At 37.9% G+C, this 26,246-nt stretch overlaps 2 long non-coding RNA genes across 12 annotated transcripts in view; one reads left to right on the plus strand and one right to left on the minus strand.

Moving 5' to 3' along the window:
* The window catches only part of LOC123642996, a 66,702-nt gene extending 58,732 nt beyond the window's left edge, over positions 1–7,970 (plus strand). For all 7 annotated transcript variants that reach the window (XR_006736579.1, XR_006736578.1, XR_006736583.1 and 4 more), the window contains 2 exons: positions 1,867–2,008; positions 5,815–7,970. This is a non-coding gene — a long non-coding RNA (uncharacterized LOC123642996). The remainder of the gene's footprint in view (positions 1–1,866; positions 2,009–5,814) is intronic.
* Positions 2,897–26,246, minus strand: part of LOC123642995 — a 28,781-nt gene continuing 5,431 nt past the window's right edge. Inside the window, exons 2-4 of one of the 5 annotated variants that reach the window (XR_006736574.1) lie at positions 19,788–19,983; positions 9,899–10,033; positions 2,897–3,069 (exon numbers count right to left, since the gene is read on the minus strand). This is a non-coding gene — a long non-coding RNA (uncharacterized LOC123642995). Of the gene's footprint in view, positions 3,070–9,898; positions 11,306–12,175; positions 12,743–19,787; positions 20,006–21,108; positions 21,225–26,246 lie in introns of those variants that run through there. The other 4 variants (XR_006736575.1, XR_006736573.1, XR_006736576.1 and 1 more) reach the window with 4 other exon arrangements.

Raw genomic sequence — 26,246 nt, forward strand, 5'->3', positions numbered from 1 at the left:
GTTTTAACTCACAGTTGTGAGGATGAAATGAGATAATGTGTAAGTACCATGGAGATGGATCATGTTTTGAAAACTTCAAAGTTTGCAAAGATATAAATATAAACCCCTTAAATACCAGAAGAAAAAATTTTAAATGTTTAGTAGCTTGAACTCCAACATTAGATAGACCTATATTCAAATTTTAGCTCTGCCACCGACAACCTGGATGACTTTGGGCAACTACTTCACCTTCTCACTACAGTACCTTCTCAGCAGTGTGAGGGTAATGACCACATGCCTGTGTTGCTGTGAAAATTAAATGAGATAAGTAACTTATGTATAGCACAGTGCTTGTCACAAAATAATGGCTCATTTAATGTTACCAATTATTATAATCCTCCTTAAAACCACTTCTGCAGTTAATGAAACTGAATATTATTATTAACGTCTCAATCACTGTTTCACATTAAGATACAAAAATAGAAAAGACATTCCCTACCCTTAAGGTTCTCACAGTCAATAAAAGAAATGGAAATATATTTCAAAGATCATAGGAGACTACAATAACTAATAAAATCAAATTTTATATCTATTACTATGAGAATAAAGACAAAGGGGAACAGGATTGGTTACAATGAGGAATGTATCAAAATCTCAAAGGAGATGATATTTTAGTTGGATCTTGAAAGACTGGGTATGATTTTGTCCATTAATGAAGGAAAAATACAAAATTAAAAATCCAAGCCAGGCATGATGGCACATGCTTGTAATCCCAGCTACTCAGGAGGGTAAGGTGGGAGGATCATTTGAATCCAAGAGTTCGAGTCCAGGCTGGTCAACCTAGCGAGATCCCATCTCTTAAAAAAAAAAAATCTATAGAGTGCTCAGGCCATTGAGACTTGTCTCATCAGATGGAACACTGAGAGGGGAAAGGCTGGCTGTAAAAAGAAGAAATATTATGATCTAATTGTGAAGAGCTTTATAAAAATGCCCTGCCCCATTATTTGGACTTTATGCACAATAGGGAAATCAAAAGAGGATTAAAGAACGCAATCAGACCTAAAATTTAGAAAAATAACTGGTAAAATTAGGTTGACTTAACAGTGCCAGGAAAGACTTCCCAGGGATGACATTTGGAAGAAGAGTCTGGGAAGGTCATCCCAGGTGGCGTGTGGGAGACACAGACCTGAGGACCTGCCAAGCGCATCTCCGGCTTCTGGAGCATAGCAGAGTGGGGGCAGCGGAGGTGATGTGGAAGACACGGGCCAAGACAGCGACACCTTTGCCCAGGAATGTGGGCTTCAAGGGCAAGAGAGAAAGGCCTGCGATGGTAGAGCGATCTGAGAAGATGACGTTGTGGAAAAACAGGGGCTGGAGGAACAGGCAGGAAATCACAAGAGTGAAAACTCAGCCCAGAAGAGGGAAGAGCAGATGGACTCAAGAGACATTTGAGGGGACCATTCAGTCTAGCCTGGGAGGGAAAAAAAATGAGTATGTTCTATTTTTTACCATTTTTCTATTCAAAAAGCACTCACTATTCCCCTCTACCTATGGATTAAAATGTCAATGCTAGCATTCAAGGCCTTCCTAGTCTGACCTCTCTGCCTTTTTATCCACTTTCCTTACACCCCACGGTCCCTCTACTTGGACTGTCCTCTCTGCCATGTCAAACCCCATCTGACGATTGAGGCCTGACTAATTCCATGCCACCCACAAGGCCTTCCGAGCTCTCCTGGTGCCTCTCCCCTCAAACAAAGCCTCCAGTGTTGTAAATTAATAAACCCTCATCATGTGGTAACGACCCTCTCCTATTACTAGGTACTACTGTATGATTCTTTAACAGCTGTTTACATTTCTATGTGCCTTGTCTGTATGTTTCCTTCATAGAACTGCAAAGAAATGTCAAGTACATGACCGCAGCTAGACAATCCAAGGCAAGATGAATGTCAGAAGATTTTGGCTTCCTGGAAAAAACTCACCATGGACTTTGGTTATTCAGAATTAGCTACTTCTTCTGTAAGGCTATCAGGTAAAATAAAATAGTAATGATAAGAGTGGTAAAGTATACCTGCCAATCCACTTTCACAATAAGATATGTAAGAAGAATAAATCAATATAGGTTGAAAGGAGAATACAATGAGTAATTCCATGAAGAATCCTTGGAATTACATAAGCAGCATAATAACAAGTAGTTTTTCAAACTAACTTATTTACAAAGAAGTAATTTAGGAGTGGCCATTCTCCTCCTCTCTAATAATTTTAAGAGAGAGAGACATAGCAAACTTTAACTTAAATAAACAGTTTCTGGAAATTGGGCTTCAACAAGTGAAATTATAATACATAAAAAAAGAAATAATATGTACCTAGTTGCAACTTCAAAGTCAAGCTACACACGAAGAGGACTTACAGTTTGGGCTTATATATATCTGTAGCAACAGGAAGAACTCCAGGAGAACTCAGAAATTTCAATGCCAAACATGTCACAAGAGGTCAGAGGTCACATTTTCTAACTTGGGTTTTACCCTAAAGTAAGCAATACATGTAATTAATTGATGCCCTGTTCTGAAACATTAACTTGAATGGGACTAGTCTACCAATCCGCTGTTAGTCTAATCATGCTAGTCACAATGTGATCACCTCTAAAAACACAAAGTCAAAGTTACTCAAGACAGAAAGGAAACACCGAGGTTGACTATTTTGATTGCTTTTTCCCAGTAGTCAATAAAAAATAAGTTAACCTCCCCAATCACACTGCCTAGCTAATAATGCCAGCAGAGACTAGTAAAAAATCCATATCTGTTTCAAAAGCATGTCTTTAAACTAGAACTATTACTTAAAATAATTATAAACTTCTAATGCCATGTTATAATTACCCAAATTAGATGTGCATAATTTGTTTGGTTTAAAGAAAAGCAAGTGATATATGTAACTTGATTTTATTGGACATTAAACTATACATGGCATTTAGAGAAATAACATGACAATGAGTTATGAATCATATTAGGAATCTGCATGACTGAAGGCTTAAATTTCACTTGTTACTGATTCTTTGTTCTTTGATTCTTCACCCTTTACATCTTGATTGGAAATCTGTAAAACAAGGGCATCATCTGAAGCATAAAAATATTTTATAAATATTTAATAGAAATGTTAAGTAACTGAGTATTTCAAAGCTTTAATGACACCTATCCAAATTACATAAAAGTGATGAATTCATGTGACAACTATAGTGTTTACAGACATTTAAACTGAAAAGAGGACTACTATTATCATGCGTATCTTCATACAACCCTCAACTGACTACTGTATTTCCTTTTTTAATAATAAAATGACTCAATTGTTTCAATTTTACGATGATTAAACATTAGAAGACATCCTTCCATTTCTAGAAATGTAAAACGTTTTTACTGAGAGGCCAAAATTCATGCTTATTTAGTTCCCAAATGAAGTCATCTATAGAATTTATGTTATCATTAATTTATAAACATGAGCTGTAAATCAGAGGGACAGCTTCACCATTAATCAAAACATCAGACTTAATCCCAGATATGTATTTTGAGCTCAGATTGATCTTTTTAGTAAAAATACTTTCCATAGCAAAATAATAAAACTTGTGAAAGAAGTTTCCCTTAGGTATATATTTTTAGAGATTTGAATTATTGAATAAATCTCAGCAGTGATTCTGTAACTTTACAGCACCTTTCCTACTTTCTTGGATACAGCACTAGCAGTTCTTTTAAAAAAGGAAAATTAAAAGAAAATGGTAAAAAGGACTCAGAACACTCTTTCCTGGGGAGGTATCATGGACAGGTACTGCTATGAACTCTGAATGTTGGATATCATCATACTTAGGTGGAATAAACATCTAGAATGAACACAGATACATTCTCCTATTTTTTTATTGAGATAAGAAGATTATTATTAGTTCCAATTAGCCGGGCATGGTGGCGCATGTCTGTAGTCCCAGCTACTCGGGAAGCTGAGGCAGTAGGATTGCTTAAGCCCAGGAGTTTGAGGTTGCTGTGAGCTAGGCTGATACCACGGCACTCACTCTAGCCCAGGCAACACAGTGAGACTCTGTCTTAAAAAAAAAAAAACAAAAAGATTATTATTAGTTCCTAAGAGTTCAATCAATTATGAGGATCTGAGGCTTAACTACTTTAAAAGGCCACAAATTCTACTCATGGAATTTCCTTTTAAAATTGCAATGTAAGTCTTACAACATTCAGGATCCTGTATTTGATGATGAGATTGCTGTGGATTTTGAGGTGTCCAGTGTTATATACAAACATGAAGAACATGCCTTGGGTTTGTTTCTGCTAAAAGGGATTTTTTTTTTATTGCTTTTAGCTCTGCTTTTGAACTTCAGAAAATATCCAGTGCCTTTAGCAACAAATTTTTTTTTTTTTTTAAAGATAAATCACAAGATTGTTGTCAGCTGGGAAGATGGTGGAGGTAACAGTTTTAAACTCGCCCCTGAACCTCCTAGACAGAGTTACTGGAAGAGAAGCAAACAAAACAAAGCAAAAGGCCCTGGGACAACATATACAGTACCAAAAAAATTAAGTGATAAGGAGTCCTGTGAATCCCAAGATTTGAGCAGTCAGGACAAATCTGCAAGAGCTACTGATCTGCAATCAGTACTGACAGCTATGGAGGACAAGGAGGGACACAGTGGGGAATCTAGGGGAGCTGAGTACGGGAGGACCAACCTTGCAGCTGCAATGGACAGGGTGAGACATCCTCACGTGAGACAATTCACAGTAATGCACGGATCCATGGTAAAGTCCTCAGGAGCTGGAGCACGACAGTCCTGTGAACACCCAAAATTAGGCAAAGCTCCCTTCCAGGACAAAGCCCCACATTATAGATAAGTGTGAGGAATTAAAATATCAAATACTACTGGAGTCAGTTAAAAAGACCTTTACTATAAGAAAGGGTGGTTCAAGGAAAAATGGGGGAAAGATAGAGAAAAACCTAGGAAATCTCAAGAAATATGAGGCCATATTTTTAGCACTTCACAAAACTGGCATAAGAAGAGCATTAGAGCCATAAATCTAGTAAAAGGATTCAGACCCACTTCTACCTGCTACAAGTTTGGGAAAACAGATTTTCACACCAGAATGACAACAGGAAGGACTGCAGCTCACAGGACAGAGTGACACCCTTAGATGAAGGCATGTCAGAAAGATATGCCTGCAAAACAGAAGAAAACCAGGATCCACTGTTTCAAGAAATGAGAAAAGACATTAAGAAAATGATATAATAGGAATGCTGTAAATCAGAATTAGAAAAACTCAGGAATGGGTTAAACATTTGAAGTAAATGGAAAAGAAATCACTTCAGAAGTGAAGTCTAAACTAGAAGCTACACAAGAGTGATTATACAGCAGATAATATCAGATAAACATAAGTTGCAAAGAATGAAAAAATTAAAAATCAAAAAGAAAAAAGATGAAAAGAATTCAATTGAAAATTACAAACAGAAGACAGGAAAAGAAGACTGAACACACTAAGACAGGCCTCAAATAATATAAACTAAATATATATAATAGTAATATAATCTTAACTATATATAATATAATTTTGTTTCTTATTCTCAGATAGCTGTGTATATAATGTTGCATAAAATATTGACTAATTATATGATATTCTAAAATTTTATTGTTCATGATATCCACAATTCTCACCATGTCAGAGAGGAGGTAAGATTTTAGATAGAAGAGATACATAAAACCCAGTAGCCATAAATTTCAATGGAAAATATCAGTATGAATTAATGAGGTGTTTTTATCTTTTAAAAGTATATTGATTCCCTAACTCTGTCCATTCCAAGGCCTAGAGAGACAACACAGTAGCAACTCGGAGTGGCCAGAAAGTACTCTTGAAATACAATTTCAAACTAAAAGAAACCGGAGCCCTTGGAAGAAAGCAGTGGTTTAGGATGTGTACAAAATGGGCCTTAAACCCTGTCACCCGAGAAAGCAGGAACAAACTTTGGGATCCAACACAGAGGCCCCCACTGGTCAAAGATGGGAAAACCTCAGCATCAGAAAGGATTTTGTCAAAAAATGACAACTAAAAGAAAAAACCTAGCTGGTTACCACTGAAGGATGCTATTTTGAAAACTGGTAAGTACATAAAGAGAAGGAATTAAACACTTCTCCTACTTTTCCCATGTGAACCATACCACAGCATAACCAAATAGCAGATAATGGGAAGCCTATGTCCTTACAGAAGCATTCCAGTTAGCAAAGGAAAGAAAATTAGATTACCACCATTTTGCAATTCTTAATGAATTACTGGATCTAGCATCAATAGCTACATATATCACAAAACGAGATAACTGACACGTGTGCCTCCTGAAAACACAACTTTCCGCAGCCTGTGCAACAGCCTCGACCCACCCCACAGCCTCTGGACCAACCATCAATTTCCGGGAAATACAGAGGACTGAGCAGCAGGTCAAACTGGACCACAGAGCTGCGATCCTCAAAAGCCAGACTATGAGAAACCAAATGACCCAGTTTCCCCAATCAATAAATCCCAAATGAAAGCCACAACAAAAAAGATGGATGAGAAATCCACAGATCAAAACAGAAACAAGCAGAATGAAGCCATTATACCAAAGTAAATGATAATGTTTAGGATGCAGGATAGCCTAAGAGGGAGTCACACCAACTCCCATAACTTTGAATGCATGACTAAAACTATGTAGCTTTCAATTTTTTTAAAATGGAGTCACCAGTCAAAATAAAGAGTGAAACTTAATGACTACATATGCAATCCTAACAATAATTCTTCTGCAGCCTTCTGTAACTTCAGCCATTTCTAAAGTTTAAAAGACACCTCTATGTTGAGACTTACCTGTAAATAAGCAGAACAACCTGACCTAAAATGAATCCAAGGCTTGAGAGTGCAGAATAGGCATATCAGGCTTTACAGCAAAAGATCAGAGTGCCTGTCCTCGTCCCACGCCACTTCCTAACTGACCTCAGGCAAGCACAACAGGCAAGAAAGTTGACGTTAACCAAGAAGCAAAGGCACTGGGTCAGGCAGTTCTCTGCACAGTCCCCCCTGGAGCCAACTGTCCAGCAGGGAAATAGTTACGACTGTGACTGATGTTGGGAAAAAAGCACAGAACGCTGAGACGTGAGCCACTGCGATGGGGGGAAATATGACACAGCTCTCAGAGGGGACGAGGCAGAGGACACACGGGGAACCCCTCCTGAGCACTTAACCTCCGATTTTCTTCCTTTCTTTTCATCTATCTTTAGATGACACTAATAAAACTAAGACTATTTACTAGGTAAAATAAATTTATTGATATTTAATTAGGAACTATGGACCTCACAACATGAAGGAAAATAAGCCTTGGCATCATTTAAGGCTATACCGATGAAGCAAGGAGAGAAAGGAACACTTAACGACAAGCCGCAATACAAAAGGAGAAGGTGTGTGCAATCCTGTTTAACAACCTTCGCATCTTTTGTCACAGTTTAACTTGCGCACACACGTACACACATAAGTGTTGCGATAATCCAACAGACGTCTGCACCCGGCACTGTGGGGTTAATTCTCTGACTCCCACACAGCAGGTGGTCACAATCTAACAGCAATATTTACTAGGAGAGTCTGACAGCTTCCTAGGGAACATCCCTAGAGCTTCTAGAAGGATGCTACACGTGAGATCTAGAAAGATGCTACACGTGAGAAAAACAAATAGTCTGAAAAACTGAAATGTTTCAGTCAAGCTTACATGATTTTAATTTTTAAAAACAAATCCAAAGAACAGTATTTTATTTCAGCGGTCTTCTATGAGCAATTTGATATACAAAAACTGTTTTCTTAAAAGTCTCAACCATAAGAAAATACTTTTTATTCTTTGAGATTTCTTTAAATGTTTTTATTATCAACATCACCTCTCTGTAATTTGTATTTAGCTACCACACCTCAAATTATTTGCTTTAATTAAAACTATAATAATTAAAACAATGTACTATTTATTTTATTCTTACTTTTCATACAGTATTATTTTGTTCCTTCCACTAACCTACAGGAGCTAAGAGTTGAACATGGTCAGCGTCAAAGTATTCTGAGGGTGAGTGTAGAGTCAGAGCCACACAGAGCCTGAACACTTTCTCCATCTTCTGTTCCTTCCCTTGCAGGTAATTTTATGATCTTCTTCACCAGAATACAGGGAAGGGACAAAAATATATGGAATTCAATTTTGTTACTTATTAACAAAAGCCAACAAAAAGTGTTTAAGTGAGCTTTTGTAAATTATCTGTTTCCATTTTTACAAATAGCATTTAAAGAACATGGAGAAATAGGTATAAAGAAATTTTATCTAAATTAACAGCAACAACAAAAAAACCAACCTCCAAACATTTAAAAAGATAAATTTGACTTTTTTTTTTTGGAGACAGAGTCTCACTCTGCTGCCCGGGCTAGAGTGCCATGGCATCAGCCTAGCTCACAGCAACCTCAAACTCCTGGGCTCAAACAATCCTCCTGCCTCAGCCTCCCGTGTAGCTGGGACTACAGGCATGCGCCGCCGTGTCCGGCTAATTTTTTCTATATATATATTTAGCTGTCCATATAATTTCTTTCTATTTTTAGTAGAGACAGGTCTTGCTCTTGCTGAGGCTGGTCTCAAACTCCTGAGCTCAAACAATCTGCCCACCTCGGCCTCCCAGAGTGCTAGGATAAATTTGGCTTTATTCCTTTAAAAATACCCAGAGAAACAAAATAAAACCAAGTTCTTATTTTAAGACATCCTTATAATTAGTATATAACAAGTAAATAGAAGAGTCATGAATTAGTTTGATTTTTTTTTTTTTGTATCCTGAATCTTTGTGTACCAATATAAATAGCATTACAAACTGGGGTGGGGAGGAAATTTCTTTTTAAAAACTGAGTGGTTTGGCCAGGCGCAGTGGCTCATGCCTGTAATCCCAGCACTCTGGGAGGCCAAGGCGAGTGGATTGTTTGAGCTCAGGAGTTCGAGACCAGCCTGAGCAAGAGCGAGACCCGTCTCTACTAAAATAGAAGGAAATCATATGGACAGCTAAAAATATATATAGAAAAATTAGCCGGGCATGGTGGGGCATGCCTGTAGTCCCAGCTACTTGGGAGGCTGAGGCAGAAGGATTGCTTTGAGCCCAGGAGTTTGAGGTTGCTGTGAGCTAGGCTGATGCCACGGCACTCTAGCCTGGGCAGCAGAGTGAGACTCTGTCTCAAAAAACAAAGAAACCAAAACCGAGTGGTTTATTTAATAATTTCTAAAATATAGAATGAAATTGTTAAAAATGCTGTCAGTGGGCTATGACCTAATACAATTTTGCTTTGTTTTCTTTTGAGGGTCTTTGAGGGGCTCTGTGGCCCCGGTTAGAGTACAGTGCCATCATCATAGCTCACTGCAGCCTCCAACTCCTGGGCTAAGGTGATATCCTCCTGCCTCAGCCTCCCAAAGTGCTAGTATTACAAGCGTGAGCACACAGCCAAGATGTTATTTACTTACTGCACATACCATGCTTGTCCTGTATTACAATGAGTAATGAACAGTATACTATTTTTAGACAGCTTCACTACATAAAAGCAAATGATTAACTAAAATCCATTTTAATAAAAGACCTAAATAAAGTTACCAAGAGTTAAAAATTCTGATAACTGCAAAACTATTATAAATAGTACATACTGATATTTTACTTATCTAATATTTATTTTATAAACACAAGTTGCTTGTGTATGTTTCTATATTTGTTTTTCTAACAACTATATACTCCTGCAAAGAAAGTGACTTCAGTCCTTTGTAATATATGTTGATTAGCATAATAAAGTATTTTTGGACTTTTCCCCCAAGATCTCACATGAAATTTTACAAGGATTTTTTTTTTTGTTTGTTTAAATTTACTTACTTGGTAATACGGTCAATGTTGGCAATTTGCTTCTGGTTCCGTATAATCTCAATGGCTGCCCAAAGATGCTGGATAGCTTTTGTATCCGCCTGTCATCTTTTTGTTAAATGTGCCATGAGCTGTTTACTTCTTTAGCTGTAGTAATACATAAAAACATAAGGGAAAAAAAGATTACAAATTGAATTATTATTAACACAAGCGAGTAACATCATCAGTGCCTCTTGACTACTGATCATACCAAGGTAGCAGGTAGCTCTGCCAACTTTCTGCCTCATTCCCTACCATCCACCTCACCACTTTCTTCATACAAGTTACCATTTGCTTCGTTACTTCATAAAAAGTGAGAGTCTAAAAATGAAAGGGTTAAGGTTTTCCCAAGGAGAACAAATGGCTACCTTATGCCAACATGTTTTTTTAAATAAATTTAAGTTTTATTCTAATGCACAGAAATATTACAAGACAACATTTATCAATAATGCATTGTTTGTAATTTGATCAATAGAAAATGGAATTTAAATGCCCTAATTGTTTGTACTTTGGTTTATTATAATCATGGCTTAAAACACCCAATTGTATATGCATATATTGATAAATGAAAGCATTTCAATAAAATAAAACCATGAACAGAAAATGCAAAGAGTATTAATAGTTACTTCTGGGGTAAGATGGGAAAAGCTGGCAAACAGGATACCAGAGGGCCACAAATTATTAGGAACAATCATATTCTTGAATAGATGTTAGTTTCAGGGGTATTTATTACATTATTAAGAAACAACATTGCTATTTTATTCAAATTTCAGTATTCTGGATTAACAGAAGAACATAGTCACCCGACCTCCAGATGATTTTCCACCTGTGTCTGGCAAGACTTGGGAAAACCCTGAGGCTACACTCGGGTGTCTGATGACTGAGGGTTTCACAGAAGAGGCCTCTCCTGACTCAGCTTGGAGGGACTCGTCTGTTAGGAACAGCATGAGCCTAGGAAACCTTCATCACGAACCTTGTGTTAGATCATGAGCCCCAGCATTTGGGAACAACTGAAACATATCTCTAAATCTTACAGATTATAATACTGTTTAAATTCTAGGCCTTAAAAATACAGTAAACATTAAAGCTTCTGGGATTCCTAAAATCTCCTTGCCCGGACCTTTCCCGTCCCATAAGGGAAGAAAATGAGCGAGGGAAGCTCATTCTCAGCACTTCACTGTATTCCATGATTGCAACTGAGCCCTGTGAATCTCCTCTTTCCCCACCTCCACACTTCCTTTCACAGCCCCCTCAGTCCTCCCTTTCCTTGACAAACCCAAGTAAACCCCACAGTTCAACCAACTGTAGATCAAAAATATTTGAGAAAAAAATTGTATCTGTACTGGACATGTACAGACTTTCTTCTCTTGTCATTATTCCCTAAACCATGTAACAACTATTTGCATAACATTTACATTGCATTAGGTATTATAGGTATTATAAGTAATCTAGATATGATTTAAAGTAGATAAGAGGATGTGCATAGGTTATATGCAAATACTACACCATTTTATATCAGGGACTTGAGCATCCATGGATTTTGGTACCTATAGGAGGTCCTGGACCGAATCCCCCACTAAGGAACAAGGGACAAATGTATATGTATGTATGTATGTATACATGCACACACATACATACATATACACATAAACACAAAGATGAGTATACCAGCAGCAATGAGCATACCAGACATCCAGACTTTGGTTTCTAAATACTATTCTCCTCAAAAGGAACCAGAGAAATGGCTAATTTCAGGGCTCAGGCAGGGAAAGTATTGAATAAGCCTAGAACATCATGTGCCATAAAGTATGGAAATTCCCAAAAGATCATGGAGATATGTCAAAATGACACTGGAGCTAACCAAGGGGCTCCCACTGGCTAAATCTGGGACAATTTGAACATCAAAGAAATGATATAATGAGAGCAATTGTCTATAACCCATTGAATAAAATAGGAACCTAGGAGCCCATACTGATATCAATTAATAAATAAATGGGGGGTGGATACAGAGGCAGGAAAGCTTTCCCTTACAATACAAGGTCAACTAATAAATGTAGAACGATGATTGAAGGGATGATTACCATTTGGTAACCCTTATAATAATTGTTTTGGTCAAGGAGCAAAACTGGATACTAATATAAATGGGTGATAGTGTGATCAGGAACAGGATTTTTACATAGTCTCAAAATATCTCCAGACAATATTTATTCATTAACTTTCCATTGCAAAGTCTGGCAGATATCATCTTACCAAATGATAAAAGTAAATGTCATCAGCAATGGGACAAATCAACATCATGTGCCTTCTGATAGGATGCATTGAGAAGAACACAGCATCACTTCTGTGGTATTCCTGCCAAAAATGTATGTCCTGAGTACATTGGTGGTATAGTGGTGAGCACAGCTGCCTTTCAAAATGCATGTCCTAAATCCAGTCATGAGGAAACATCAGGCAAACACATACTGATAGACATTCTGCAAAGTAATTGGCCTGTCCTCTCCAAAATATCAAGGTCATGAAAGGAAGGAGAGACTCAGAACTGTTCAAGATAGAAGGAAACTAATGAGACATGACAGTTAAATGCAACATGTGATCCTATATTGGATCCTGGATCTATAAAAGACTTTATTGGAGAAAATCAGTAAAATTTGAATGAGGTTTGTGGATTAGAATGTGCTATTGTATTAATTTCCTGATTTTGATGGGCATAATGTGATTCATGTAGAAAAGTGTCTCTATTTTTTAGGAAACAGACATTGAAGTATTGAGGGGTCCTGTGACATCATATCTGTGACTTACTGTCAAATGGTTCCAAAAAAAATGACTTGTATCTACAGAGAAAGAGAGACTGATAAGGCAGATATGGTAAATTTCTAACAACTGGGAAATCAGGCTGAGGGAACACAGGATATCTTTGTACTGTTCTTGAAACTGTTTTGAAGAGTTTAATTATTTCCACTTTAACAGTTTTGAAATATTTTTAATAACCCTATTGTAACATCCCCTTCAGCAATTTAATTCAAGATCAGTATAAAATAAGAGCATGAAGCTAATAAGAAATAAGTCATGCACAAAGGAAGAGAATTTATAAAGATAAATAGATAAGAGTTACTAAATATATTAAGACCTATGAATCTTGGATGCTATTTTTTAATTACATACTAAATTTTACTGTTAAAGAGCCATGGGGGGCCAGAAAAGTCCTAAGAGGTCTTTTCTTCATATATTTTTATATTAGGATCAAGAATAAAGTACAATGATCCCAAGAGGATTATGTATCAGAGAGTTCTTCTGGAGTTAACTCATATAAGGTTTTTATTTTATTTCATCATAAAACAAGTCAAGCAAAAAAAAGCCTAGCTCTCTTTTTCTGCTGTGACAATGTGTCTGGTTGTCATCTGTGGCATATGTATCACACTCTGTAAACCTGTATCTTGCTCTTGCCCTATAATCCTATCTTTCTCTCCTCAATAAACCTCATTTCCATGCTTGCCTTACAAAAAAAAAAAAAAAAGCCTAGAGAAAACATCACCAGGACTTAATTTTGGACGGGGAACGAGGGAGAGGCAAGTCTCAAGGACAAAGCTTCCATTTCTGGCTTACACGGGGTACTGAAGTAAGGACTGTGGGATGAAGACTAAGTTTGCAGAAGGCAGTGGTGTGTGCGTGTGTGTGCTGAGTTCAGTTTGGGGCAGACCAAGTTCAGATGCCTTTTAGAAATCCAAGGGAAGATGCCAAGCAGCTATGTGGAGATACAGCTGGGGAGTTCAGGAGAGCACATGCTGAAGATCTGTGAGACACCCAAGAATAGTAACCAAAACCATAACTGCAGATTTGACTTCCCTAGGATAGAATATGGCAGAAAGAGACCTAGGCCCCAAGAACTAAGAGGAAATCCAGGAGAGCTATCCTATAGAAATCCAGTGAAGATAGGGTTTCAAAAAGTGCAGAGTATCACTGAAAAGTCAAAAAGCAAAAGGAACTGAAAAGTCCACTAGATTTAGCAAACTGTTGGTCACTGGTGACTTTAGCAAGAGTAATATTATTTTGTTGAAATAATATTGTTCCAAATCAGATCAGGGTGGGTGAAGTAGTGAGTGACAGGTGGCGAAACTGAAACAGAAATAGAGCTCTTCCCAGAAGACAGGCTGAACAAAGGGAGGAGGCAGATGGGAAAGGACCTGGAAAGAGATGAGAAGGCACAGGAACGTCTATGGTTATGCAAATTTTATCCTCATTTTAATTCAAATACGTACATATGATTTTTCAAAAATCAAACAATCCCAAACCCTGTACCTCTATTGCTGCTACCCTACGGCAATCCCTGCCCTCTATTTTAGTTTTGTTTTTTGGTACTTACCTCTGTATTTATAAGCCCTACCCTTACCTACTGACGTCCTACCTCAAGTCAATTAATCTCTTCCACATACACCCACCCCCAACAAAAATGCACATACACTATCCTTCCTCTTATCTTCTCAATAAAGTCATACCCGACTTTCTAATTAAACCAGCATTCACTGTTTTTATTTATCATTTATTTATTTATTTATTTATTGACAGAGTCTCGCTTTGTTGCCCGGGCTAGAGTGAGTGCCCTGGCGTCAGCCTAGCTCACAGCAATCTCTAACTCCTGGGCTTAAGCGATCCTACTGCCTCAGCCTCCCGAGCAGATGGGACTACAGGCATGCGCCACCATGCCCAGCTAATTTTTATATATATACTTTTAGTTGGCCAGATCATTTATTTCTATTTTTAGTAGAGATGGGGGGTCTCGCTCTTGCTCAGGCCGGTCTCGAACTCCTGACCTTGAGTGATCCACCTGCCTCGGCCTCCCAGAGGGCTGGGATTACAGGCGTGAGCCACCGCGCCCGGCCCAGCATTCACTGTTTTAATTACCAGGACTACGTGCTGACACTCACAACTGCTCTGAACCCTTATCGCATCTCCAGTGCTCCAAGACCCAGTCAAGACATTTCCCCAGACACAGAGCAGGGCAACTGTGGGCTCATCTCCTCTATTTACTTCCTCTCGGGACTGCAGTCTTATACTGCCTATTGCCCAGTGCCAGAAAACAATAGCCTCGTGTATTTTACCCAGTTTCATCATGGAGGGTGGGAATGTAAGTCCATTAGCAGTTGCTCTGCCATGGCCAGAAGTAGAAGTCTAGACTGTCTCCTAGTACCCCTGTTTCTAGAAGGGCATCACCCACTTTCAAGACAGTCTAAATGAGAACTGTTCTCATTTGCCCTTTTCAGAAAACACACCTCAAGGCTTTTGCAGTATAGAAAAAGGTAGCGAGCTGGCTGCAGGTGCTAGGGAAGGACTCTGCGCATGTAACTACCACAGACTGGGAGAAATCACCCAATTCTCAGCCCCTTCACTTCCCCACCCCCAGAGGGACCTGGTGCCTCTAATTCTTGAGATTTCCATGGTTTTGAGGCTCAAACTGGCATGTTCCTTGACCTTCCCTCTCAGGCACTTACCTTTCCTGCTAAATCAAAAGACACTTCCACCACTTTCTTTCCAGTTTCCAAAATGTCATCTTTTCTACACTCTAGTCTATCTCATTCTTTTTGTCTCTATATGTGGATTCACACACACACACACACACACACACACACACACACACACACACACCAACACTCATTTCAATAGAGTTTCAGGAAAGAATGCACATTCAGTTAATCATGTTTCAACAAAGGATTCATTTCAAATACTAAAGGCTTCAAAATGCTTGAGATCCTATAAAAAGATTCAGTTGAGAGGATGAGGTTGACTATATAAGAGAGGAAAGACATACATAAACTTTTTTTAAAGCCAGAAGATCAAATTCAAGCCAGAGAAAACATAGTTTTTAATAAGAACAAAAAAAGTATATCACATGCAAATTAATAACTTTGGCCATATTTGAAAAAATTTATTAATATTTATAAATCTAAAGAATCCTAAGGAAAATAATTATCTTCTCCTAAATAGAAATTCAGGAATATGCCATAAAATTATTGAAATCAATATAAAAGAATAGTGAAAAGAAAGTATTCAATTTTCTCCTGCTTAATCATAAAGAGTGGAGAACTATAAAGGGCTTCTCTGTTAGCCTCAAGTATTTGATGCATAAAAATGTCCTCTGTACCTATACAACCTGCACTGTACCTGCCAGAGCACAGCACAGTTCCCATAAGAGTTAGTTTGTTTTGACACTTTCTTTACATTCTGTGGGACAGAGACCCTACACCATTCAGCATGGGATCCAAGCTTAACATGGAAAAGTCTGAATTTAATAATTCCAAAACACTGTACAACACTGTATCCTGGGGAAGCAAATAAATCTATATAAACAGAAATTTTGGGTGCAGATTGCATAATTCAAATTTTTGCTTTCTTTCTTTTTTTTTGAAACAGAGTCTCACTATGTGGCCTGGGCCAGTGTACAGTGGTGTCATCACAGCCCACTGCAACCTCAGACTACTGGCCTCCAGCGATTCTCCTGCCCCAGCCTCCTGAGTCGCTGGGACTACAGGCGTGTACCACTACACCTGGCTAATTTTTCTATTTTTTGTAGAGACAGGATCTCGCTCTTTCTCAGGATGGTCTTGAACTCCTGGCCTCAAACAATTCTTCCACCTCAGCCTCCCAGAATGCAAAGATTACAGGTGTGAGCCAAATTTTTGCATTCTGAACATGTCAAAAACACTATCACATACAAAAATGACCTAAAGCAGTTTGCTGTCTACACATTTCTCCATAAAAATGGAAGTCTACAAAAAATCATAAATTATGGAAGAGATTTGAGTTGTAATAGCTTATCAACAATTTACTACATTAAAAAGATGAGTATATCACGTTAATCTAAAAATTTTAGAACTACATTATGAAACCTAGGCTGTTAGTTTCTCTACTTGCTATAAATTATTTTGGTTTTATCCAAAGTGGGTTATGTGTCCAAACCTAACAAATATTAAGTTACAAACTTCCTCCATTAAAAACTCTAATATTTTACACTTCTAATAGAAAGCAGCCTATAAGTATATAAAGCTAAAATTTCAAAATGTAAAAAATTCTTTATTCACAGGAAGGAAAAACTCTTTCATAAGGAAGAATGTCATTTACAAGCAAAAGGGAGTAATAATTATTAGTGACTATTCATTTCTGCAGGGACAGAAAGAACTAGAAGGAAGTTAAAAGGTGTTTTTTTTTTTACATCTTGTCATGTAAAATTATGATTAAATATAACATAAATATCTCCCTATTCAGCAAAGATAAACAAGTATTCTCATAAAAATATAGCTAAGAGCTGAAAATATTTGCTGTTAGACAACACTACTAATTTTGCATCATTTTGCACTCCACGTTGTTGGGCCAGCGAAGTTTTTTACCAGTGATCTAAATCAATACTGCAATTGGAAGTTTATGGAATTATAAGCATAATACATTGCATTTTTGCGATAACTTTCTGGTTTGTATTGATTAATGATGGTCATTTCTAAAGACTTTTCCTAAAATGTTTTTGAATACTTAAAAAATAACTATTACTATCAAAGAAAATTACTCTCAGTTGTCTATAGCAATTCATAACAAAAGCACACCTAATTTTGTTTAATGGACATTAAAGAAAATAGGAAAAGGGCCCAGTTCTATTAAAGTGCGTATTCCCGTTAGTGGGAAGTGTAAAATTTTGCTTATTTCAAAAATTAACCTAGAATCATTCATCCAATGTTTTTGAGCACCTACTATTTGCTAAGCACTGCTCTAGGTACTCAGGATATAGTGGTGAATGATTCAGAAAGGTTCCTATACTTATATGGCTTAGTGTTAATATTTGAGGCTATTGGGGGAACAGACAATAAATGTGAAAACAAAAAGATGATTTCAGATAGTGACAAGTGCTGTGAAAAAAAGAAAAGAAAAGGAAAAAAACAGCAGGCAATGGGGAGTGCCACTTTAGATTGGGTGGTCAAGGTTGCTGTGGTGGTCATCAGTGTTGTTCACTAAATACTTCTAGTTGTCCTAAGCAACAGCAGTATTGCACTTGTAAAGGAAAATCAAAACCTCAGGACCCTCCAACTCCTTATGCCAAAAGGGAAGGTCAAGCCCAGATGCTGAGTCATGCAACGCCCTCTTGCAAATGAATAGCTGTTACTAACACTGCTGGCCAGATTGCCACAGAAAGGTAAAGGGCTTCAGGCATCTACATGGACAGTTCCCACAGATCATCCATAAGGACACTGTTTGCTGGCCGCCCATCAATGAGGACATGCAAATTGTAACTTCCAGGTCTGCAGGCTAACTCTAGCTCCTAAAACTAAAGTCCACTTTGATTCCACACTAATAATGTGGATTACAAGTTTATCTTCCCAAGTGCAGAACAGAGACAAGACCATTCTTTCTTCCAGCTACCCAGGGACATCTGCATAACTGATTCTTCCTTTACTCCCTTTTCTCTTCAAACATTTACCTAATCTTGTGTAAAATGAAGATTTCCTGGCACTAACACAAGAATGTCACCATTTGCATCATGGCCCACCCTCTCCCCTTTTTTCTTTCTATATGCCCTCACTCTTTAAATACTGAGTTTCCAAATCCCTCTTCAGATAGCACAGGTGCTTCTGTGGTTTGTCCTTGAACTTTGGCTTCGTAACCCTCCACTGATTGAGATCTTTGCCTGGCCACCTATTTGGGTTGTCACACTTCCCCACAACCCTAAAAAAGTGATTTATGACACTTGGCATTTGAAGATTCATGAATCTTACTCTGATTTGCTACGCTTTTTCTATATACCATGGGCAATGGCAATGCCCCAATGGTGGCTGCTGTCAGCCTCCTACCAGAATGAGGACCATTCGAGGCAGAGCTCCCACTAACCCATGATGGATGGGTAGAATGAGCATGACCCATTTTTTGAACCACTGAGGTTTGAGGTTGCTTGTTTTGGAGCACAACCTAACCAATCCTGCCTATCATAGAAAGTTAGGGAGATCATAAATGAAGTAAAACTTAAATGATGAAAAAGAGCTAGACACACCAAGGGGAAAACACATGCAAAGACATAACTGAGAAAGGACAGTGGCGGGAGTGTGGCGAATAAGGAGAATCAGTATGAAGGAGGTGGAGAACTGTACTCAGATCAGGCCATGCAGGATTGAAGGCAGACTGTGGGCAGCTTGGGCTTAATACCATTTTGATAGGTGAGCAAGGTGGGGATTTTAAGCTGGAGTGGGTGGGATGGGCATCGGGGGGCTTTTAAGGGAAAAGCTACCTAATGAATCATGAACAGGTAAAGTCCCTTTCTACCACCAAATTCCAGTTGCCTGATCTCAGGCGCAGACAAGAGACCAAACAGCACCTTTCTGGAGAAATTAAATGATCCCAGAGAAAGAATTTTCAGACACTGACATTTGAAGGAACCTAAAGAAAAAGCCATCTGACCACCTGACATCCCAACAGTAAAACCCACACAAAGAATGTCCAACTAGCTTCCCAATGTCTCACTCATAAATACAAACAGACAGCCAGGAATCACCAGACATTTGAGACCAGCTTCTCCACAAAAGAGAGAAAGAGGCCACATGGAGCAAACAGAATACATATAATTGATATCATGGAAAAGTAAGAAATGGAATTGCACGTATAAACCATAAATAGGATACTCTAAATAGAAATATTCAAAAAACTTTAAATATGATAAACAAATTCAGTAAAAGGGTTAGAAAATAAAATTGAGGCAATCTTACACAAAGTAGAAACAAAAGACAAGAAATACACAAATAGGAGATAAGAGAAAAAAACTTTGCGATACAATATCTGAATAACAAGAGTTACAGAATGAAAACGGGAAAAATTATTCAAGAAAAGTACCTACCAATGAAAAATAGGCATCTGCAAATGGACAAAGACCATGAAATGCCCAGCATATGAATGGAAGGAAGCGCAAAGCACATCCACCTGGAAAGTCAAACACTGGTGGTACGAAGAGGAGGTGAAAGGCTCCGCAGGGTGGGTGACAGGAGAGGTCATAAAACAAACTGGTATCAGATTTCTCAGTAGCAACCTGGAAGCTAGAAAATCATGGAGAATGCCTTTTAAATTAAAAAAAAAAAAAAAAACAGAAGTGGAAGATGAAGATGTGACTCAATTGCCACAATCACAGGATAAAACTTTAACACATGAGAAGTTGCTTCTTATGAATGAGCAAAGAAAGTGGTTTCTTGAAATAGAATCTACTCCTGGTGAAGATACAGTGAACATCATTTAAATGACAACAAAGGATTTAACAAATTTAATTGATAAAGCAGTAGCAGGGCTTGAGAAGACAGACTCCAGTTTTTTTTTTTTGGAGACAGGGTCTTGCACTCTTTCCTGAGCTAGAGTGTAGCAACATCATCATAGCTCACTGCAACCTCAAACTCCTGGGCTCAAGCCATCCTCCTGCCTTAGCCTGTTAAGTAGCTTATACTACAGGCACATGCCACCCCACCCAGATAATTTTTCCATTTTTTATAGAGACAGGGTCTTGCTATGTGGCTGAGGCTGGTCTTAAACTCCTGACCTCAAGAGATCCTCCTGCTTCACCCTTTCCTATGACTCAAAATCCAGAAACAAAGCAAGCAAAAGGCTGAAAAATGGGACTACCACCACATACACACAAAAACACAAAAAAACCCCACAAAACCTAAAAACAAACAAGCAAAATTAAAACCTTTTACATGTCCAAAATACACCATAAACAAGGTAAAAATATGCATGACAAATGGGATAGGTAAAAGTAAAAGAAATTTTTGCAAATTAAATTATGAATTAAGGGTTAGTATCCTTGGTATGTTAAAAAAAAAAAAAAAAAAAGAAAGAAACCTCTAAAATTTCAGAAAAAGCCCCAAAAACCCAATGAAAAAAATGAGCAAAAGATACGGACAAACAGAAAACACAACATGAAAGGTCAAGTTATGGAAAGACAATTTCTCTTAGAGAAGACCAATTTCTAAACTACATCTAATATAGCATTTCTATTTAATACCTATCAGACTAGCAAAACTATAAACAGGGATTCTCATATAGCAGTGGTGGGAACAGAAAATGTCCCAATGTTTATGGAGGGGAATGTGGCAATAACCACCAAAATTACATATGCATTTTCTCTTTGACCCAGCAATCCCACTGGCAAAATCACAAAATGATATACATACACATTCATGTCTTATGGCAGTATTTGTAATAGTAAATCCACAAGGAACTGGTGGAATACAGTGCAAGGCATCTACACAGTGGAATGCAAACAAACTAGAAAAAAGAGATCATATCATGTCAAAAGGCAACCAAAGAAAAAATTTAATGGATAAAATGGGCTACGTCAATATTAAAAACTTTTGTGCTTCAAAGGACACCATCAAGAAAGTGACAGCCACAGAATGGTCAAAAAGACCTGCAAATCCTACATCTGATAAAAGACTTCTACTCAAAACACATAAAAGGTTTTTACAATTCAATATAAAGACAACCCAACTAAAACATGGACAAACGATGTGAACAGACATTTATTCAAAGAAGATCAACAAACAGCCAATAAGCACAAGGATGCTCAACATCATTAGTCATTAGAGAAATGCAAATGAAAATCACAATGAGATGCCATTCCCAACCACCAGGGTAGCTATAGTCAGGAAATCCGGACAATAACAAGTGCTGACAAAGATGAGGAGAAACTGGTATTCTCATACATTGCTGGTAGGAATGTAAAATGGTACAGCTGCTTTCAAAAGCAGTTCAGCAGTTCCTCAAAAAGAAAACAGAGTTGACACGTGACCACAGCAATTCCACTTCTATATATATGCCCAAAAGAACTGAAAATATATGTCCACACAGAAACAGGTACATGTATATTCACAGCATTATTATTCATAATAGCCAAAAAGTGGGAAAAACTCAAATGTCCATCAACTGATGAATGGATAAACAAAATGTGTTACATCAGATGGAATATTATTGACACAATGAAACATTATTCGGCCATAAAAATGAAATAGTGATACATGCTACAACATGGATGAACCTTGAAAACGTTCTAAGTAAAAGAAACCAGACACAAAAGGCCATATATTATATGATTTCACACATATAAAATGTCCAGAATAGACAAATCCAGAGACAAATAGTAGAATAGTGAGTGCCAGGGGCTGGGGTGAGAAGAGAATGGGAGACGACTGATATTGCATCTGGGGTTTCTTTTGGGGGCAGTGAAAATGTTCTAAAATCAGATACTAGTAACAGCTGCAAAACCTTGTAAATATACTAGAAACCACTGAACTGTATATTTAAAGAAAAAAGTCACTGGAGCCAATTTACATGTCACTTTGTTCAAGTGGGGAGTCAGCAGAGGATTATTTTTGTAGCTTCTATTTAAAATTATCAATTTACAAAGAATTTTCAATGATTCGTGATTTTTCCATGTGTCTCCCCTTCCTTTGAGACTTTCCCCCACCCTCTAGGAAAGTTTTCATCATTGTTACTGTTACTATCAACTTTTAAAAGTATCTGTTATGGACATTTTTCAAGCATACAAAAGTAGAGAGAATTATATAAGCCTTTTGTGCTACAATAGTTCATTAACATGTGCCATGTATTTTAAATCTAAATTATTTTCCTGAAATTGCCAAGACCCAGGCCATAGCCTGAGGCATGGCTAATCACTCAAACCTGCCAGGATGGTGCTGGGCCAGTCATGTAACACTTTCAGGCTAACTTTGGGTGAATTCTGGCAAACTATTTCCTTCACTCACAATGACATTTCTCAAATTTCCCCTTCACTATCTTTGAAGATAGGATGGGCAAGGTAACTAGTGACCATTACATCACCTAAGGAGCAGGGTTCCATAAAAAAGGAAGTGAAAGAGTGAAAACAATGCATGTCGTTAGACTGTTTCAGCTTTTGTCCTTTCTCACAATAAAGTGCCATTCTCCTAAGTGATATAATGTCTAGTTAAAGGGTAAGGCTTGATAAAGTATAAAATCCATCCCCATATACACTAAAACATACCCAGAATGTAGAGTACAAATATTTAAAATGCAAGGTAACTGAATATATTTAGTTATACTTTACTAGTGTGTTGCTCTTCCAAATGTAAACTATATTTTTAAAATAATAACCAGTTTACTGCCTTGAAGCAGTTCTCAGGCCACAGTGCAGGGACAGAGAATCCAAAAGGAGTCTGAGGACTGAGTTGCAGAGACAGAGACCAGAGACTGAAGTGGCCAATTTTCAGTTTAGCCTTTTTTCAGAGAATTCAGATTTTTCAAAGCCAATTATTTTCTATGATTAATACTTCAGAGTCTTTTGCTTTCCTATTATTTACAATATTTAGGATAATTCTATGAAATGGTACCTACTTAAGAATACTGACTCACAATAGTATAGCCACCTAACATTTTCTACTCTGTTCAAGATCAAATTTTATAAAAATATTCTCTTTAAAATGTAATTCTAACAGCAGCAATTAAGAATATAATTCTTGACTGTATCTGATAATCTGAGACTGAGAAAATGATGTGTATTTAGAAAATTTGACTGAACACACTTTAAAAACACAGAACTTTGTGTGTTATCCCCGAGGCAAACTGAGAAGACAGAACACTAACACCACTGGGAATCCAGCCACCTGGGGAAGGGCCATGTCATGCAGTGGGAGAAGCAAATAAAGAACACGGCCCAGACTCTGCTGAACACCCTGTCAACAGTGCCAGCCCAGGGAGGCTTCCCTGTCACTTCCCAGATGTCCCTCCTCCTTTAAAACCCATCTGCCATGCACCTTGACTTTGTGAAACTGGTGGAGAATTATGAACCTATATTAAAGAGGAATTAAAGAAACCTGTGGAAATTATCACAACTGTCTAGGTCCTAGGATCACTATGAAGCCTCAAAATGCTTGTATGAGAAATACAGTTAGCGAGGAGTGAACACAGATATTGTCCAGTAGTGGCTGAAGCCACAGTAAGTCTTGCAGCTCAAGGACTTCTTCCCAGGGCAAAGGAAGTAAGTAATAATCTTCTAGAGCTCAGCTGAAAGACTTTGAGTCTCCTCCTCTGGATGGCCATACCCACTGAACCACCTGTAGGTGGAAATGCCACCCCCAATCTGAAGGGACAGGAAGAATCATCTGAAACCCAGACAAAGGCCAGGGAAAAGAGGGGGCTAGCCAGAGAGCAGGGCAGAGCCTGGAAAACTTTCTGAGGTTGTCTCATCATGGACTGCAGATGTGACCCCAAGACGGCTGGTCTGACTGCCCTAGGGAAAGGCTTTCAAGCTTTTCTGATTTTCGTACAGGATTATGAGGAATCCAGAGCACTGAGGGCAGAAGGGGCAGGAACACCACACTGCTGCTTTTCAGTCCAATTACTGGAATGCCCAGACATTCAAACTGGATGTCAGCCTATCTCCTGAATATTGCCTACCTCAAGATATGGTACGTATTTACCTGTGATTATAGCTATATCTGAGCCCATCAGGGAACATCAGTCAATGATACTTTTGCTATCCATCTTACCTAGCAACACAGTAGCATTTCCGAGGAAGCTGAAAAGACTTAAGGCTTTCTTCCAGGATGCACTTATTTTTCAGGTTGTGTTTTTTTCCCCCAGGTTGCTTTGATTATCGTCTTTTTTTCCCTAGGAAACTTAATTGATCTGATTCTTGAAAGAGAATTTCTGAGATTTAGAACTAAAGGTCCCAGGGTACACCATTTTCTATAATCTATTCCAAAAAGAAATATTTAAAAAGAAAGCATGAATACCACTTAGAAAAATAAAAAATTTGAAATGTAAACATTTAAAAAAGTGTAACTTTTTTTTTTTTTGAGACAGAGTGTCACTTTGTTGCCCAGGCTAGAGTGAGTGCCGTGGCGTCAGCCTAGCTCACAGCAACCTCAAACTCCTGGGCTTAAGCGATCCTACTGCCTCAGCCTCCCGAGTAGCTGGGACTACAGGCATGTGCCACCATGCCCGGCTAATTTTTTCTATATATATTTTTAGTTGTCCAGATAGTTTATTTCTATTTTTAGTAGAGACGGGGTCTCACTCAGGCTGGTCTCGAACTCCTGACCTCGAGCGATCCACCCGCCTCGGCCTCCCAGAGGGCTAGGATTACAGGCGTGAGCCACCGCGCCCGGCCTAAAAAAGTGTAACTTTTAAAACTTAGAGCTTAGATCCATCCCCAGAGATTCTGGTTTAATGTTTTTATAAAACAAAATTTAAAAAGCAATTTAGATGCTTACTCATGATTGAGAACCAGCATGCTAAATATTGTTTCTTCCTAATGTGACTTGTGTAGCACTGTCACCTAAAATCCCAAAGAATTCATTTAAAACAATACGGTACAAATACTACTGTAACTAAGGCTTACAATAGTACATTTTTAATCAGCATTTGTCTAAAAATACAGATGAACCAAGAGAAAGTCCAACTTTATGTTAGAGTGCTGGTCGTTTGGCTTTTAAGTCACTTGAAAGTAACTGGGACTGGCCGGGCGTGGTGGCTCACACCTGTAATCCTAGGCCTCTGGGAGGCCGAGGTGGGTGGATTGTTCAAGGTCAGGAGTTCGAGACCAGCCTGAGTGAGACCTCGTCTCTACTAAGAATAGAAATAAAAATTATCTGGAAAACTAAAAATATATATAGAAAAAAAATTAGCCTGGCATGATGGCACATGCCTGTAGTCCCAGCTACTCAGGAGGCTGAGGCAGTAGGATCGCTTAAGCCCAGGAGTTTGAGGTTGCTGTGAGCTAGGCTGACGCCAGGGCACAAAGTGAGACTTTGTCTCAAAAACAAAACAAAACAAAACAAAAAAACAAAATAACTAGGACTAAAACTAATTTTATTTGAATAGTCCTTAAAAAAAATAAAATTTAACTTTCAGATGATTCAAATGGCAGTTTCTTGCCTGAAACAAACCAACATGAATATTAATCACAAGTAAGAGGCTTCTTAAGATTGTGTAGAACATGTATGTGAAGAGTGGTAAATAAGTAGGTATTTCAAGAGAAACATTTCAGGTATGTTGATATTAAGTGATATTAAACTTGGTATATCCAAACATATAAGAGAAATGATAAATTATAAGTACAGTAGAAAAAAATTACTTTAGACTTTATATTGTCTATAATTTAAAAAGACAACATCTCTAATGGTAAATACACCTCCTCCCAAAACGTATTAAATTTGCCATCAATGGAAACCCCAAATAAATTATTCTTATTTTTTGACTGGACAGTTAAAACAGGCATATTTTATATTAATTGGGGAAGTGCCCCATGTCAAAATTCATTTGAAAATTAAGG

Source organism: Lemur catta, chromosome 7 (assembly GCF_020740605.2).
Source record: "Lemur catta isolate mLemCat1 chromosome 7, mLemCat1.pri, whole genome shotgun sequence".
Lineage (NCBI taxonomy): Eukaryota > Metazoa > Chordata > Mammalia > Primates > Lemuridae > Lemur > Lemur catta.